Source organism: Peromyscus maniculatus, chromosome 4 (genome assembly GCF_049852395.1).
Source record: "Peromyscus maniculatus bairdii isolate BWxNUB_F1_BW_parent chromosome 4, HU_Pman_BW_mat_3.1, whole genome shotgun sequence".
NCBI classification, from domain to species: domain Eukaryota; kingdom Metazoa; phylum Chordata; class Mammalia; order Rodentia; family Cricetidae; genus Peromyscus; species Peromyscus maniculatus.
In genome coordinates, this window is record NC_134855.1 from 61895766 (window position 1) to 61909897 (window position 14132).

At 47.3% G+C, this 14132-nt stretch overlaps 4 pseudogenes; all 4 read right to left on the bottom strand.

Annotated features, from left to right (window-relative positions):
- Window positions 1–6946: 6946 nt before the first annotated feature.
- On the bottom strand, window positions 6947–7639 carry LOC143272620 (chromatin target of PRMT1 protein pseudogene; annotated as a pseudogene).
- A 14-nt stretch (window positions 7640–7653) lies between these two features.
- LOC143272621 (chromatin target of PRMT1 protein pseudogene) lies at window positions 7654–9271 on the bottom strand (annotated as a pseudogene).
- Window positions 9272–10585: 1314 nt separating this feature from the next.
- Window positions 10586–11398, bottom strand: LOC143272622 (chromatin target of PRMT1 protein pseudogene; annotated as a pseudogene).
- Window positions 11399–13164: 1766 nt separating this feature from the next.
- LOC143272623 (chromatin target of PRMT1 protein pseudogene) lies at window positions 13165–13977 on the bottom strand (annotated as a pseudogene).
- Between the last annotated feature and the right edge of the window lie 155 nt (window positions 13978–14132).

The following is a 14132-nucleotide window of genomic DNA, read 5'->3' on the forward strand; positions in this document are numbered from 1 at the left end:
GTTTTTTATGAAATTCTGAGGCCTCCAGCACATTTCCTATCAATAATTTATCAATCTCATCATTGCCTTGTGCTAAAGGGCCTGGCAGACCAGTATGAGATCGGATGTGAGTTATATATAAAGGATGACTCCTTTTCCTGATTCTATCTTGTAATTGAATAAATAGTGAAGTTAATTCTGAAGCATCATGGATAAATTCTGCAGTCTCAATATGTAATACCACTCTTTCAGCATACTGAAAGTCAGTTACTATGTTGAGAGGTTCTGAAAAATCCATTAATACCAACAGAATAGCATACAATTCTGATTTTTGCACTGAATTATAAGGACTTTGTACCACTTTACTTAAATTTTCTGATTTGTAACCTGCCTTTCCTTGTTTGTTGGCATCTGTATAAAATGTACGAACTCCAGATGTGGGTTTTTGCCGTACAATTCGAGGCAAGATCCAATCAGCTCTCTTTATAAAATCAATTCTGTTGCTTTTGGGATATTTGCTGTTAATTTCTCCCAAAAAATTACTGCAAGCTCTTTGCCAAGGTTCACTTTCTGTCCATAATTTTTCAATGTCCTCCTTAGTTAAAGGTACAACAATTTCTGCTGGGTCTATTCCTGCTAATTGACGAAGTCTCAATTTTCCTTTCCAAATCAAGTCAGAGATTTTTTCCCCATAAGTTTTTAATTTTTTATTTGGTTTATTTGGTAAAAATATCCATTCCAATATAATATCTTCCCTCTGCATTAATATTCCAGTAGGAGAATGCCTAGAAGGTAAAATAACCAAAATGCAATCCAGCTTTGGATCAATACGATCCACGTGCCCTTCATGTACTTTCTTTTCTACCAAGGCCAATTCTTTCTCAGCTTCAGGTGATAATTCTCCTGGACTATTTAAGTCCTTGTCACCTTCTAAGGTTTTGAACAAATTAGTCAGTTCATCATTTTTTACCCCAACGATAGTTCGTAGATGAGAAATATCTCCAAATAATCTTTGAAAGTCATTAAGAGTCTGTAGTCTATCTCTCCGAATTTGCACCTTTTGGGGTCTAATTTTTTGTAGCTCTATTTTATATCCTAAATAATTAATAGAATCCCCTCTTTGTATTTTTTCAGGAGCAATTTGTAATCCCCAGCAAGGCAAAATTTTCTTTACTTCTTCAAACATTCTTTCTAAAGTATCTGCATTTGAGTCAGCTAGTAAAATATCATCCATATAATGATAAATCATAGATTTAGGAAATTTTTTACGTATCACTTCCAATGGCTGTTGTACAAAATATTGGCACAGAGTTGGGCTATTTAACATTCCCTGTGGGAGGACCCTCCATTGAAATCTTTTAACCGGTTGAGAATTATTATAAGTAGGCACTGTGAAAGCAAATCTTTCTTTGTCTTTTTCTTGTAAGGGTATTGAAAAGAAACAGTCTTTTAAATCAATAACTATGAGAGGCCATCCTTTTGGTAACAGAGTAGGCAAAGGAATTCCAGATTGTAGAGAGCCCATCGGCTGAATTACTTTGTTAATTGCTCTAAGGTCTGTTACCATTCTCCATTTACCAGATTTCTTTTTAATAACAAATACAGGAGAATTCCAAGGGCTGGTTGACTGTTCAATATGCTGAGCATTTAACTGTTCTTCTACCAGCTCTTCTAAAGCCTGGAGTTTCTCTGTTGTTAAAGGCCATTGCTGAACCCATACAGGCTTGTCTGTTAACCATTTTAAAGGTAGAGCTGTTGATATTTTTGGAAGATTATCAGTTGTTATGCCCTGTTCCTGTATAATATGGATGGCTGGTGACCACTCAAAATAATGCCTTCTAATATTTCTCTCAGCAACATGTGCTAGTTTATGATTTGTTTCTGAGATTGGAGGGATTTTAATCTGAGTATTCCATTGTTGCAACAAGTCTCGACCCCACAGGTTCATAGCTATGTTAGCGACATATGGTTTTAATTTTCCTCTCTGTCCTTCTGGACCTATACATTCGAGCCATCTTGCACTCTGTTTCACTCCAGATAATGTCCCAATTCCTAACAGTTGAACGTTTACCTCCTGAAGAGGCCAAGCTGGATGCCAAAATTCTGGTGCAATTATGGTAATGTCCGCACCTGTGTCTACCAGACCAGACAACAAAACACCATTTATTTTTATCGTTAATTTTGGTCTCTGTTCATTAATAGAAGTTTGCCAAAAAATTTTCTTTATGTTTTCTCCTGAATTTTCTATTCTCTCTGTTTCATCATCCTGACCAGCATGATTTATTCCAATAGTCATTTGGTTATTTAATCGCTCAGAGCAGGGATTTCCTCTACAGCTGCAGGAAAGGTTTGAACTGGTTTTGCTATGGGGGCCTGCATGAGGCCCCTCCGGGAGTTTCCCAAAAACTGAGGCAAAGGATTACCCTGTCTGTCCTTTGTTGATCTACATTCATTGGTCCAGTGTTTTCCCTTACCGCACCTTCTGCATACTCCAGAAGGAAGGGGCATTCTGTTGCCATTGTTCCTTGAAGAAATATTGCTTCTAGGAATGACCTGTTTACAGTCCCTTTTAAAATGTCCTTGCTTTCCACACCCAAAACATCTAACACTCCTCAAACCTTTTGAAATTACTTCTCCTACCCACGTGTCATCATGCTCATCAACCTCAACATTAATTGTTTCTCTAATCCAATCTTCCAAAGGTGCAGATCTTGCCTTTAACGGCCTGATTATTCTTTTACATGCTGCATTCGCATTCTCAAATGCCAAAGCTTCAATTATTGCCTTACTAGCTTCTGATCCTGAGACCATTCTGTTTACTGCTGAAGCCAGTCTTTCTAAAAAATCTGTGAAAGATTCTTTGGGGCCTTGCATAACCTTTGTGAATGACTCAGGTTTTTTTCCTGGTTCCTCAACTCTGTCCCATGCATTCAAGGCTGCCATTCGACATAAAATTAGGGTTTGAACATCATATAAACATTGTGTTTGTATTGAAGCATATTGGCCTTCTCCAATAAGCTGATCCTGACAAACTTGTATTCCTTTATCCGTCCATTGTTTTTCTATGTTTCTAGCTTCCTCCTTAAACCACGTTAGAAATTGAAGTCTATGGCTGGGTTCCAGAACAGCTTGTGCAAGGTCCCGCCAGTCCTGTGGTATAATCCTATTATATGTTGACCAAGAGTTTAACATTTGCTTTACATATGGGGAATGCATGCCATAAGATACTATTGCCTCCTTAAACCTTTTAAAATCCATCAGTTCAATTGGAGCCCAAATATTTTGTGTAGCCATTTGATCAGGCATCTGCTGTACGGTTACAGGATAAATTAAGGGTGACTGTGTGAAAACAGGCTTTCTTTCTGTAACCTTATGATCCAAACTTGAACCAACTTCACTGTTAATTTCTCCTGTCTGAATTTTTACAGGTTTAACAGGTTTTTCTAAAGCTGTTATCCTGGCACTTAAATCGACTATCTTTTTAAATACTAAAATGAGAATAAGCATGGTGATAAACTGCATAATTCCCATAATACTAATCTTTTCATATAGTTGTTCCATTGTCAGACTGCCTAAAATTTCAAACAAAACCCATTCTTCCAATGTACACAGGAAACCCATTTTTTTTTTAAATGTGGAAAAAATTTGTCTTTTAAATAGTTTCCTTTATGACTTACCAAATCTGCGTAGAACAGTAGAAATCCAAGTGAATTTCAAAAGAGCCACCTAGTGTCCTAGGTGTGAATCCAGAGAGAGAGAGAGAGAGAGAGAGAGAGAGAGAGAGAGAGAGAGAGAAACAGAGAGACAGAGAGAAAGCAAGAGAGAAAGCAAAAGCGAAAGCGAAAGTGAAAGTGAAAGCGTAGCTGGCTAAAGCTTAAATCCAGCCACTTGTTCCCTCTTGAGCCGAGTCAAGGCTTGGCTTTACAGGCAGGGGCCCTGTTTAGCAGGGCAGGCCTGAGTTGTTTGTAGCACTGGCTTTAAGCAAGCAGCTCACAGTCCGGCCTGAGCCCAAGCAGACCTGGGCCAGGGCTAGGGAGCCGGCTACTCTGGCTAGGGAGCCGGCCCCAAGCAGTTTTTAATGGATTCTTGTCACGTTGGGCGCCAGATGTAGATGTAACCAATCGTCTTATTAAAATAAGAAACACAGAGCCAATGTAAAAGAGAAAGCCGAGAGGTCAGAGCTCAGAGATAAAATCTTACCTCCTGCAGTGCTCCTAGCTTCCCCGAGAGAGAGCTACTTCCTGTTTGTCTGTGTTTAAATAGTCTTTCTGTTCTGCCTTCTCACTGGTTGTAAACCCAACCACATAACTGCCTCATCACTGCCTGTAAGTACCGCCCTCCAGGTCTTAAAGGCGTATGTCTCCAATACTGGCTGTATCCCTGAACACACAGAAATCTACCTAGCTCTTCTAACCACCACGCTCTTACTATGGCTCTAATAGCTCTGACCCCAGGGCAACTTTATTTATTAACATAAAATTAAAATCACATTTCAGTACAAATAAAATATCACCATAGAAGCTGTCATCGAGAAATAGTATATAAGAGAAAAAAATCTATTTTCAGTAAAAGGGAAAAAAGAGAAAACAGAAATTTAATAACATGGTTCACAATTGAAATTGTCCACTGCATGAAATTTTTTCAATGGAAATTCCTTCTCTATGAAAAAAAAAGTGTTAATGTCAATATTCCTCAAATTATTTCACAAAATAGAAACAAAAAGGAGCATTGCCAATTAGTTTTACGAGGCCACAGGTACCCTGTTACCCAAACCACATAAAGACCCAACAAAGAAAGAGAATTACAGACCAATTTCCGTAATGAACATAAATGCAAAAATTCTCAGTAAAATACTTGCAAACTGAATCCAAGAACACATCAAAAAGACCATCCACCATTATCAAGGAGGGTTCATCTCAAAGATGCAGAAATGACTCAAAATATGTAAATTGATTGATGTAATCCAATATATAAACAAACTAAAACACAAAACCACATGGTCATCTCATTAGATACAGAAAAGACCCTTCACAAAATCCAACAATCCTTCATTGATAGAAGTCCTGGAGAGATTAAGGATACAGGGACATACCTAAACATAATAAAGGCAGTTTACAGCAAGCCTGTAGTCCACATCAATTTAAATGGAGACAAACTCAAAGCGATTTCACTAAAATCACGAACAAGACAAGGTTGTCCACTCTTTCAATCTCTACTCAATATAATACTAAAAGTCTTAACTAGAAGAATTGGGAATAAGACAACTGAAGGTGATAAAGAGGATACAAATTGGAAAAGAAGAAGTCAAAGTATATTTATTAGCTGATGATATGATAGTATATATAAAAAACAATAAAATTTTCACTGTGAAACTCCAATAGCCAATGAACATTTTCAGTAAACCAGCTGGATATAAAATACACTGACAAAAATGAGTGCACCTCCTATACAAATAACAAATATAGTAACAAAGATGTCAGGGAAATAACAACCTTAACAATAGCCTCACATAATAAAGTATCTTGAGGAAACTCTATACAAACAAGTGAAAGAATAATATGATAAAAATTTTAAGACACTGAAGAAATTGAAGACAACATCAGAAAGTTGAAATCTCTCCCATGCTCATGGATAGGTAGGATTAATACATTGTTAAAATGGCCCTCCTACCAAAACCAATCTATAGATTGAAAGAAATTCCCATGAAATTTCCAAAAGAGAACTTCACAGTCCCTGAAAGACCAATTTTCAGCTACATATGGAAATACACACACACACACACACACACACACACACACACACACACACACAAACCTAAAGGACAGACAAAACAATGCTGAATAATAAAAGAACTTCCAGAGATGTCAACATACACAATATCAAGTACTACTAAAAAGTTTTACTAATAAAACAACATTGTACTAACAAAAACAAAACAACTTGATTAATGGAATTGAACAGAACACCCAGACATAATTCGAAACATCAATGGAAACTTGATTTTTTATTTAAAAAAAAAAGATATATACATTAGAAAAAGAAAGCATCTTCAACAAATAGTGATTGATATAAACCATTTCAATGCTCGTTTAACATATATTTAGACTTACACGAGGAAAAAAAAATTAAGTTCTAAAGGATGAGGGACCTAAAAGAAAACAGATAAACTAAACCTGGTGTAGGATCTCATAGGTTATATACACAGACACCTGGGTTAGGACAACGACAGATTAGGAAGCAAATTCACACCAGGAGAGTGGGATGTCAAGAGAAAAAAACGAACTGCTCGAAAGGCCTCTCCTACTTTCATCTGTGCCACAAAGCTGGAACCGCCAATCCCACCGCCTGGTGTCCAAGCAAAGGCCCAGAAGTTGGGGTGGAGAGTCCGGCCTCCTGCAGCTAACATACAGGTAATCGGCTTTTGCTGCTTTCTCCAGAACTGGTGCCCCAAAAGTCCAATAAAAGACGGTGCTACGATCTTAACTGATCTTAAAGAGAAACCTGGCACAGATATATGGGATTCAGGAGGGTTTTGAACCCTCTCTCGAGCGCTAGGAGGGAAAGCGTGTGCCATACCCCCTGGCCCCAAGGTTTAATCCCCAGACCTGCTGTGTCCCCAGAGCCTCGCACAAGCTTTTACTGATACACAGGATATCGCCACCTTTCTGTCCCACCCAAACACACCCCACACAACCCCGAACCCACAACACAACACAACCAACATTTTTTTTTGGGGGGGTAGGAATGGGGGGGAGTGGGAGGAGAATAACAAAAGTAGTCCACAACCAAAATGCAAGAAAAACCATTTATTGTGAACATATACAATAAGTGCCGTCAAGCATTACATCCAATAAACCCGCCCCTCTCGTGAAGTTCCTCCCCGCACCCCTCGGGTTTCTCCTCATGTTTGGTCCCGGTGATTTTGGCAGAGATGTGGTGACTTGAACAAGAGTCCAAGAGGCGGGCTTCAGTCACAGGTCTCAGGAGCTGCCTCTGCCATGTAGGCATCCAATTCAGCATCCAGGGCCGCCTTGGTTTGGGACATGTATGCATCCAGTTCGGCGTCCAGCTGCTCCTTGGTCAGTCCGGGGCGAGCGAGGGCACCTCTCCCTCGGCCGCGTCCCCGTCCACCGCCACGTCCTCGGCCTCCAAAAGCCCCTCTTCCACGACCAAACACGGCCCGACCTGGGGGTGGCATCCCGCCCCCGGGCGGAGCCCTGGCGCCAGGTCCCCCACCTAGTCCTCCTCCTTGGGGCACATCTGTCTCGGCGATGGCTGCGCCTCTTCCTCCTTTCGCTCCCCTGGCATGGGCACCCATGGGACCTCCTAAACGGACTTGGATGCTCCTCTCACCCGGGCGCCCCTCGAAGCCCTGCCTAGGATTTAACGCTGCCTGGACAGAGGGTCTCCTCTCCATCTGCAGGGCCAGTCTTCTGTTTCTGGCACTGCCCAGCAGCTGCTGCCGCCTCCTCGAGGCCCGGACGTTGCCCGCCATAGGCCGTGGCAGTCTGTTCTTCCGAAATTGAGCAAAACGCTCATTGAGAGACATCTTGGTGGTGCCTCTGAGCACAACTCTGCACACTGGCCCTGCGGGCCTCTTCAGATCCTGAGAATCCAGGGAGGTTAGCTGCCCGGCGGGTACCAGGCGAAGCTCTCTCATCGTGGCTTGGCTCTCTAGAGCGGCCAGCCCTCTCCTGCCTTTCGTCTGTGCCACCAAAGCTGGCAGCGCCAAAACCGCCGCCAACTGCTGTCCAAAGCAAAGTCCCCGGCCTCCTGCAGCTCCCGCAGAGGCGAGCAGCTTTGGCGGCTTTCTCGGGAACTGGTGCCCCAAAAGTCCGATCAAAGAGGGCGCTCCGATCCTAACTGGTCTTGATAAGAACCCGTGGCCAGATATCTGGGGTCAACCCTGAAGGGTCAGAGAGACAGAGGAACAAGCCCCAGCCACTTCTCACCTCCCCTACTCCACCAGTCCTCCGACTCGACGCCTGGGAGTGCTCAGTCCAAAAGGCGTGGAGTTCCTGACTCTTGCAGCCTTATATACCCATCTGGGCCACGTCACTTCCTCCTTCCTGATGGGAGTGGTGATCCCGTGACGCCCGAGGACTAGGATTAAGGGTGTGCCTCCACCCTGGGGCGCTGTTTCTCTCCTACACTGAGTCCATTCCCTGTGGTCCAGGGTGGCTTTGAACCCTCTCTCCAGCGCTAGGAGGGAAAGCGTGTGTGCCATACCGCCTGGCCCCTAGGTTTAATCCCCAGACCGGCTGTGTCCCCAGAGCCTCGCACAAGCTTTTACTGATACACAGGATATCGCCACATTTCTGCCCCACACAACCCCAACCCCCAAAACCCCGAACCCACACCCCAACCGACATATTTTCATTTTTTTACGGGGAGGAGAGTAACAAAAGTAGTCCACAACCATAATGCAAGCAAAACCATTTATTGTGAGCGTATACAACATGTACCGTCAAGCATTATATCAAAGAAACGTGCCAGTTGTGACAGTTCCTCCCAGCAGCTGTCCGGTTTCTCCTCCTGTTTCCTCCTGGTGATTTTGGCAGAGATGTGGTGACTTGTACAAGAGTCCAAGAGGCGGGCTACAGGCACAGGTCTCAGGAGCTGCCTCTGCCATGTAGGCATCCAGTTCAGCATCCAGGGCCGCCTTGGTTTGCGACATGTATGCATCCAGTTCGGCGTCCAGCTGCTCCTTGGTCAGTCCGGGGCGAGCGAGGGCACCTCTCCGTCGGCCGCGTCCCCGTCCACCGCCACGTCCTCGGCCTCCAAAAGCCCCTCTTCCACGACCAAACACGGCCCGACCTGAGGGTGGCATCCCGCCCCCGGGCGCGGCCCTGGCAGCAGGTCCCCCACCTAGTCCTCCTCCTTGGGGCACAACTGTCTCGGCGATGGCTGCGCCTCTTCCTCCTTTCGCTCCTCTGGCAACTGCACCCATGGGACCTCCTAAACGGACTTGGATGCTCCTCTCACCCGGGCGCCCCTCGAAGCCCTGCCTAGGATTTAACGCTGCCTGGACAGAGGGTCTCCTCTCCATCTGCAGGGCCAGTCTTCTGTTTCTGGCACTGCCCAGCAGCTGCTGCCGCCTCCTCGAGGCCCGGACGTTGGCCGCCATCTGCTCTGGCAGTCTGTTCTTCCGCAATAGAGCAAAACGCTCATTGAGAGACATCTTGGTGGTGCCTCTGAGCACAACTCTGCGCACTGGCCCTGCGGGCCTCTTCAGATCCTGAGAATCCAGGGAGGTTAGCTGCCCGGCGGGTACCAGGCGAAGCTCTCTCATCGTGGCTTGGCCCTCTAGAGCAGCCGGCCCTCTCCTGCCTTTCGTCTGTGCCACCAAAGCTGGCAGCGCCAACCCCGCCGCCGACTGCTGTCCAAAGCTTAGTCCCCGGCCTCCTGCAGCTCCCACACAGGCGAGCGGCTTTGGCGGCTTTCTAGGGAACTGGTGCCCCAAAAGTCCGATCAAAGAGGGCGCTCCGATCCTAACTGGTCTTGATAAGAACCCGTGGCCAGATATCTGGGGTCAACCCTGAAGGGTCAGAGAGACAGAGGAACAAGCCCCAGCCACTTCTCACCTCCCCTACCCCGCCAGTCCTCCGACTCGACGCCTGGGAGTGCTCAGTCCAAAAGGCCTGGAGTTCCTGTCTCCTCCCGCCTTTTATACCCTTCTGGGCCACATCACTTCCTCCTTCCTGATGGGAGTGGTGATCACGTGACGCCCAAGGACTAGGATTAAGGGTGTGCCACCACCCTAGGGCGCTGTTACTCTCCTACACTGAGACCATCCCCTGTGGTCCAGGGTGGTTTCAAACCCTCTCTCCAGCGCTAGGAGGAAAGGCGTGTGCCATACCACCTGGCCCCTACGTTTAATATACTGGCTGGCTGTGTCCACTCATCCTGGAACAAGCTCTAATTGATACACAGGATACCACCACATTTCTGCCCCACCGCCACCCCACACCACCCAACCCCGAACCCACTCCCCAACCAACACACACGAACACAAACACACACACACACATACACACACAAACACATTTATTTATTTATTTATTTATTTATTTATTTATTTATTTATTTATTTATTTATTTATTTGAGGAGAGTAACAGAAGATTAATCCACTGGCTAGCTGTGTCCGCTGATCCTCGGTGAAGCTTTTATTGATACACAGAATATCACCACATTTCTGCCCCACCGCCAACCCCACCCTCCCAAACCCGAACCCACTCCCCATCCAACTCACACACACAAACAAACACACACACACACACACACACACAAACACACACACCCATTTATTTATTTATTTATTTATTTGTTTTTTTCTTTGTTTGTTTGTTTATGGGTGAGATTAACAAAAGTTTAATCCACTGCCTGGCTGTGTCCTCTGATCCTCGGCCAAGCTTTTATTGATACACAGAATATCACCACATTTCTGCCCCACACAACCCCAACCCCCAAAACCCCGAACCCACACCCCAACCGACATATTTTCATTTTTTTAGGGGGAGGAGAGTAACAAAAGTAGTCCACAACCATAATGCAAGCAAAACCATTTATTGTGAGCGTATACGACATGTACCGTCAAGCATTATATCAAAGAAACGTGCCAGTTGTGACAGTTCCTCCCAGCAGCTGTCCGGTTTCTCCTCCTGTTTCCTCCTGGTGATTTTGGCAGAGATGTGGTGACTTGTACAAGAGTCCAAGAGGCGGGCTACAGGCACAGGTCTCAGGAGCTGCCTCTGCCATGTAGGCATCCAATTCAGCATCCAGGGCCGCCTTGGTTTGGGACATGTATGCATCCAGTTCGGCGTCCAGCTGCTCCTTGGTCAGTCCGGGGCGAGCGAGGGCACCTCTCCCTCGGCCGCGTCCCCGTCCACCGCCACGTCCTCGGCCTCCAAAAGCCCCTCTTCCACGACCAAACACGGCCCGACCTGGGGGTGGCATCCCGCCCCCGGGCGCGGCCCTGGCAGCAGGTCCCCTACCTAGTCCTCCTCCTTGGGGCACAACTGTCTCGGCGATGGCTGCGCCTCTTCCTCCTTTCGCTCCCCTGGCATGGGCACCCATGGGACCTCCTAAACGGACTTGGATGCTCCTCTCACCCGGGCGCCCCTCGAAGCCCTGCCTAGGATTTAACGCTGCCTGGACAGAGGGTCTCCTCTCCATCTGCAGGGCCAGTCTTCTGTTTCTGGCACTGCCCAGCAGCTGTTGCCGCCTCTTCGAGGCCCGGACGTTGGCCGCCATCGGCTCTGGCAGTCTGTTCTTCCGCAATTGAGCAAAACGCTCATTGAGAGACATCTTGGTGGTGCCTCTGAGCACAACTCTGCGCACTGGACCTGCGGGCCTCTTCAGATCCTGAGAATCCAGGGAGGTTAGCTGCCCGGCGGGTACGAGGCGAAGCTCTCTCATCGTGGCTTGGCTCTCTAGAGCGGCCGGCCCTCTCCTGCCTTTCGTCTGTGCCACCAAAGCTGGCACCGCCAACCCCGCCGCCGCCTGGTGTCCAAAGCAAAGTCCCAGGAGGGTGGGTGGAGAGTCCGGCCTCCTGCAGCACCCGCACAGGTGAGCAGCTTTGGCGGCTTTCTCGGGAACTGGTGCCCCAAAAGTCCGATCAAAGAGGGCGCTCCGATCCTAACTGGTCTTGATAAGAACCCGTGGCCAGATATCTGGGGTCAACCCTGAAGGGTCAGAGAGACAGAGGAACAAGCCCCAGCCACTTCTCACCTCCCCTACCCCGCCAGTCCTCCGACTCGACGCCTGGGAGTGCTCAGTCCAAAAGGCGTGGAGTTCCTGACTCTTCCCGCCTTATATACCCTTCTGGGCCACATCACTTCCTCCTTCCTGATGGGAGTGGTGATCATGTGACGCCTAAGGAGTAGGATTAAGGGTGTGCCACCACCCTGGGGCGCTGTTACTCTCCTACACTGAGACCATCCCCTGTGGTCCAGGGTGGTTTCAAACCCTCTCTCCAGCGCTAGGAGGAAAGGCGTGTGCCATACCACCTGGCCCCTACCTTTAATATACTGGCTGGCTGTGTCCACTCATCCTGGACCAAGCTTTAATTGATACACAGGATACCACCACATTCCTGCCCCACCCCCAACACCTCTCCACCCAACCGCGAACCCACTCCCCAACCAACACACACGAACACAAACACACACACACACACACACAAACACATTTATTTATTTATTTATTTATTTATTTATTTATTTATTTATTTATTTATTTATGGGGAGGAGAGTAACAAAAGATTAATCCACTGGCTAGCTGTGTCCGCTGATCCTCGGCGAAGCTTTTATTGATATACAGTATATCACCACATTTCTGCCCCAAGGCCAACCCCACCCTCCCAAACCCGAACCCACTCCCCAACCAACTCACACACACACACAAACACACACACACACAAATTTATTTATTTATTTATTTATTTATTTATTTATTTATTTATTTATCTATATATTTATGGGTTGGAGATTAACAAAAGTTTAGTCCACTGCCTGACTGTGTCCTCTGATCCTCGACCAAGCTTTTATTGATAAACCGTATATCACCACATTTCTGCCCCACCGCCAACCGCACCCCACCCAACCCAGATCCCACTCCCCGACCAACACACATGCACACACACACACACACACTCAAACACACATTTATTTATTTATTTATTTATTTATTTATGGGGAGGAGAGTAACAAAAGATTATTCCACTGGCTAGCTGTGTCCGCTGATCCTCGGCGTAGCTTTTATTGATATACAGTATATCACCACATTTCTGCCCCACTGCCAACCCCACCATCCCAAACCCGAACCCACTCCCCATCCAACTCACACACACACACACACAAACACACACACCCATTTATTTATTTATTTATTATTTATTTATTTGTTTGTTTGTTTGTTTATTTATTTATGGGTTGGAGATTAACAAAAGTTTAATCCACTGCCTGGCTGTGTCCTCTGATCCTCGGCCAAGCTTTTATTGATACACAGAATATCACCACATTTCTGTCCCACACAACCCCAACCCCCAAAACCCCGAACCCACTCCCCAACCGACATATTTTCATTTTTTTAGGGGGAGGAGAGTAACAAAAGTAGTCCACAACCATAATGCAAGCAAAACCATTTATTGTGAGCGTATACAACATGTACCGTCAAGCATTATATCAAAGAAACGTGCCAGTTGTGACAGTTCCTCCCAGCAGCTGTCCGGTTTCTCCTCCTGTTTCCTCCTGGTGATTTTGGCAGAGATGTGGTGACTTGTACAAGAGTCCAAGAGGCGGGCTACAGGCACAGGTCTCAGGAGCCGCCTCTGCCATGTAGGCATCCAGTTCAGCATCCAGGGCCGCCTTGGTTTGGGACATGTATGCATCCAGTTCGGCGTCCAGCTGCTCCTTGGTCAGTCCGGGGCGAGCGAGGGCACCTCTCCCTCGGCCGCGTCCCCGTCCACCGCCACGTCCTCGGCCTCCAAAAGCCCCTCTTCCACGACCAAACACGGCCCGACCTGGGGGTGGCATCCTGCCCCCGGGCGGGACCCTGGCGGCAGGTCCCCCACCTAGTCCTCCTCCTTGGGGCACAACTGTCTCGGCGATGGCTGCGCCTCTTCCTCCTTTCGCTCCCCTGGCAAGGGCACCCATGGGACCTCCTAAACGGACTTGGATGCTCCTCTCACCCGGGCGCCCCTCGAAGCCCTGCCTAGGATTTAACGCTGCCTGGACAGAGGGTCTCCTCTCCATCTGCAGGGCCAGTCTTCTGTTTCTGGCACTGCCCAGCAGCTGCTGCCGCCTCTTCGAGGCCCGGACGTTGCCCGCCATCGGCTGTGGCAGTCTGTTCTTCCGCAATTGAGCAAAACGCTCATTGAGAGACATCTTGGTGGTGCCTCTGAGCACAACTCTGCGCACTGGCCCTGCGGGCCTCTTCAGATCCTGAGAATCCAGGGAGGTTAGCTGCCTGGCGGGTACGAGGCGAAGCTCTCTCATCGTGTCTTGGCTCTCTAGAGCGCCCGGCCCTCTCCTGCCTTTCGTCTGTGCCACCAAAGCTGGCACCGCCAACCCCGCCGCCGCCTGGTGTCCAAAGCAAAGTCCCAGGAGGGTGGGTGGAGAGTCCGGCCTCCTGCAGCACCAGCACAGGCGAG